Source organism: Austrofundulus limnaeus, unplaced genomic scaffold (genome assembly GCF_001266775.1).
Source record: "Austrofundulus limnaeus strain Quisiro unplaced genomic scaffold, Austrofundulus_limnaeus-1.0 Scaffold128, whole genome shotgun sequence".
NCBI lineage: Eukaryota > Metazoa > Chordata > Actinopteri > Cyprinodontiformes > Rivulidae > Austrofundulus > Austrofundulus limnaeus.
The window spans coordinates 1,431,468-1,436,419 of NW_013952530.1; positions in this window are offsets into that span (position 1 = coordinate 1,431,468).

The window sequence follows — 4,952 nt, forward strand, 5'->3', positions numbered from 1 at the left end:
ATATATATATGGGTTCTAGCTAAGACCTCCCCTGCACAAGAGATCTGTGATCTCAACGCCTGGTTAAATAAAGGTTAATAAAAAAATAAAAATCACTGCACTTTGTTCTTATTTACATTTAAATCCCAGATTATCCAGAATAGATTTTGCAGCCAGGAAGGAATCCTTGCTTTTCACATAGTGAAATCTGACACATACAGACCATTCATCTGAACTAAAAATACAGACAAGGAGGGATTTCCCATCAATGAGATGTGCAGAAGAAAAAAAAGAAAAAGAAAAGAGAAATACAGAAAGTACCCACGGCCTTCCTGAGCAGCACACCCCTCCGGTGGTGCGTCGGCGGTACTTTCCTGTCCCTGATCAGCATCCTGTGTGTGGTGGGTCGTGTCTTTAAAGCCAAGTGGAGGCATTTCCCTAACGTTTTGATTTTGAGATTATCTCGGATTTAAAAAACACATGTTGCTTTATTTTTACACACCCAYCAGAAACCTGAACAAACAACGGCTCGTTGGGACGCTGATTTCAGACACAACTGGTACGATGCTGCTCTGTTTTCCAAGAATCCAAGACTTTAACTCCCTCTGAGGAATCCCTGCCTAATCTCTGCTTCTCCTAAACAAATATGACAGGTTAGATTAAACACCAGGACTGGATTTTCACAGAATAAATCAAAATGGGAATATTCTAGTYAGAACAAAAGGTCGTGAGCCTGCTTCGTGTCTCAGAGTAAAACTGGAGCCGGTGTCATTTTTTTAAAGAAAAACTCGTGCCTCTGTCACGATTGTAGCGTCGTTGGACCCAGAATGGCAAAAGGTTTTGAAGGATGCAAAAGTAGATGTTTATTAAACAAAAGGTACTGATGAGGCAGCCAAAAACTCTACTGACAAAAGGACCTGCTGACCTGACTAAGTGACAAGAACAAGAGACACGAACAAGATGGAACAACAGAGACAACAAGAATCAGGTGAGAGTGGGTGTGGCTGCTGGAGGAACAAAGGCRTAAAAAAACCACTGGGATTACAGAAACACTGGAAGAGACACAAAGTAAATCTAACAGAAAACACCAGCCTCCAGGGTCAAACTGGTCCTCGTTTTCTCTGGTCCTGTCACGATCTGAGTTTTTGTTTATTGTTTTATGCGTTTTAGGATTAGGTTTATTTAAGGTTTTGTGATTTTTTGGTGTTTTGTTTTCCCATCTGCCTCAGTCAGTTAGCCTGCCCCGCCCACTCTCACCTGTTCTCAGTCTGCATTCAGCCCAGGTATGCTCATCAGCTGCTGTCCATGTGCAACCATTTACTCTCCTGAACTAGCAGTGCATCGTTGGATTTATGCCACAGTCCGGTCGCCCTCCACATGTTCTCATTGTGATTCCTTAGGTTTTGTAAGTTTTGCTGCCACAACAGCATTTTTTTAAAAAAAATTGATAATAAAACAGGTTTATTTTTGAGCTCCTTCTGTGCTGCATTTTGGACAAATCTTTCTGATGAGCTTGCAGCCAAGCCAACCTTAAAATATGTCCATCTGAAAAGCCAACAAAGTATCTGTAATTACCGACCAACCTTGGACCGAGTTTCTAATTTAACTTGTGTCGCTGAGTTTGACTCKCCTACATTAGAGCATCTGTTTTAAGCTAATCGACAGCCAGTGAGTCTCCAACACTGAGGCCAACACCCTCTGCAAGTTTCCACAGTAAAATGTCACAGAACAGAACGCCTCAGTTGGATCAGCGAACGTCCTCTCGATAACTCTGCTCRAACAAAGATCTTATTATGTTGGAAACTGGAAAGAGGGGGGTTAATTTATAGATAGAGGAAATACACATCCATCTTTTATGACAAAAATTAGTCTAATCTGATCAGGGTGATCTTTTTGAACAGTAAGTTAAATACTTGTTTACATCCAACACTTGAGTTTAAAAAAAAAGAACACCTTGTGATTCATAAAGAAGCTGACCATAAGACTGATTTTAACCACATAAAAATCTCTGGTTCAAGCAAAATGTTAAAACCCTCTAATGAGCTTAAAGCCCTCGGGAAGGGTTCTTCTGTTAGCTATTACGCTTTTAAAGAGAMGGACCGAGAGCTAAAACTGGGCTTTTTTTTTTTTTTTTTCAGATTAAAAATTCCATTCACAGCCTCAGTTTGGTCCCCGACCCGTGTGTTCTTTTAAAAACGACTTTAAATTCAGCACAAACCAAGGAACACAAAAACTCCACTATTTCAGAAACCACATGAAAAAGGTCAGAAGCTGTGACTCATGGACGTCAGAGTCCTCGGAGCGACAATTCTCACACAAACACACACTGCAGGCTGTGAAAGACTGTGGGAGACAAGTGTCCGCTGGATAGATTTTACTGAAAGGCTCAGGAAGTKATCCCTCATTTTAGCTCTGTAACCCATTAACATTTGCAATAAAGATGGCYGCCACAGCTGAACACAAAATATCTAAAATTCAGTCACTTCTTGAGCTACTATTTGCTGAAACTGAGAGTCAACCTTAACACATCCTGCAAGCATCAACGCTTCCTGCAAGGTCTCATGATATGACACGGGATTATGCATGACATCATCCGTCACGTGTCTGGCGTGAAAATGGTGACATGCATTCCATGGAGGGAATTCTAGGCTTTTAACTGAAAACAGTGCCAGCCGATCATTGCTCTCTTTTGCATCATTTCCCTTTTAGCTCGTTGGCCAAAGTGTTTCGGTCACTGCGGACAACAGCTGGATATTTGTCTCTTCTCTCTCCTCCCCTTTTGTTGTGATTCTTCTGCAGTTTATGGTTCATTTTTTCCTTAACGCTCCCAGCTGCCTTCCACGCCTGTGTGCAAAAGAAACACACACTCAAGCTGATGAACAAAGAAAAAAAAAAGAACATCTGAAGTCACTTTTTTGGTATGTCTGGAGGCCTGAAGATGCAGCGATGTGTTGTAATTACAAGTGTAGCCGCACCAGATCTGTCAGGGCAGGTTGGGTTTAGGGAGGATCTGGAAACCAGCAAAAAAAAAATCAACCTCGTCTCGTGTGTGTGCTTGTTCTGACGGAGAGCCTGGACAAACATCAGTAAAGACAGCTGTTAAAAGAACCCCAGTCCTGAAATGTTACGTCAAATATAATAAAAACTGAATGTAATGACTTGTAAATCTCTCTCTCTTTAAAATAAAAAAAAACATTTTATTCACAATGGAACATTGTAAATCAATTTTATTGTTTTAAAATTGATTATTAACTCCGCATGCGTCAAACTCAAGGCCCGCAGGCCAAATCTGGCCCCATTAACATATTTTTTTGGCCCCACTTTGATTTCTCTTTTTGTCGCTGTATTGTAGTTCATTCTTCTCAACTTTCAAGCTGAGAAATTTCATCTTTAATTTTTGGTGCAGAAAAAGCCAGAGAGAACCAACTTTCATTATCTTTTTCTGTAATCTTCTCTTGTTTTAAAGCTAAATTATTGGATGTTTGGAGAAGGTTTTCTTTTTGGATTGTGATTAAATGTATATTTTTTWAATTATTATTTCTCAAAGAGAAAATGTTTCTCTAAGAAATAATTAATTAAAAAAGGAGATACAAACTAAACAAATGCTAATGTAGTTTTTTTTTCTTTATTTGTTAAGTTATGTATGTTCTGTAACGATACATGTATCTGTATCGAACCGTTCAATACGTTGCTTTGGTTCAATACACCCTATGTATCAAACAATACATATTTTAAAAATTATCAGCTTGTCTTCTGAAGATGCTGTGTTGAAGGATCAGTGGATCTGTGTTCGACTACTCCATCTAGGCTGCATTGTTGAGCACAGATCCACTGAGAAACTCGTTGTTTCAGCAAAATTTAATTTGAAAACTGTACTTTTGTGGTTAAACAAAAGTTCATAAATAATTTCAATAAATTACGAGTTAAGAAGGGCATGGACATTTTTTTATTCATTTATTTTGYATGGAAAAAATATTGAACCTTGAGACTAAAGTATCAAACCAAAATATCATTTGGAAAATATTATTTGTTTTTCTATAAGAATAATTTGATATATAGCATTTTTTCAATAGATTTCAACAATAACTTGGACCAAGTTTTGAAATTTGTCCCACATATGTAATATTGTTTTACACCCCTGCTTTAGATGCTGTTTTTCACAAACTGGTGAAAATCTGCCTTTACTGCTGAGAGAATCAGTTTTTCTAAACCTCTTTTTTATACCCAGTCCTCATTCTGATCTGTTGTCAATTTAACTAATTAGTTCGAAAATGCTCCTCTGGCTGTTTCTTATTTGTACCACTACATTTACAGTCTTTTTTCCCTCTGTAAAGGTTTTGAGATGTGTTGCTGCCTTGAAATTAGGAAAAAGTACTAAAAATTGATACAATTTCCTGATTTCAACGTGTTTATAATGGATTGATGATGTTTTGATTCACATTGCGAGTCTCGGCTTTTTCAGGGTGGGGTTGATGTTGCACGTGTTTTTTTTTTAATCGAAATGCTCCACCAGGTACTCGGATCGACCCAGATCTCCCCACAGACAGAAAGATGACAGGCCGTCTGTTCGGCCCGTTAACCTGTCATCCACATCCTCGGCCCGCCTCCCCACTTAAAAGTTTGCACCTTTCACTTTGAAGCACAGGTTTACAGTTTCAGATTTCTCTTTTATCATCCGCCTCGCTGCTTCCTGGTCCCTCTGTTTAATGTAATGAATGAACACAAACACACACACACACACACCAAAGGTCACACAGTCCACCCGGTGTTGATTTCACTCAGCTCCCTGCTCTGACAGAGAGGAGAAAAGGTCTGACATTGTCTGTTAGCGGCATGCTATCAGAGCAGACAGGAGGGGTGGTGTGTTTGAACTCGTCTGGCTTGAGGTTTGACTGTTTTTCAATGAGTAATCCATTGTATGACTGAACACACACACACACACACACACACACACACACACACACACACACACA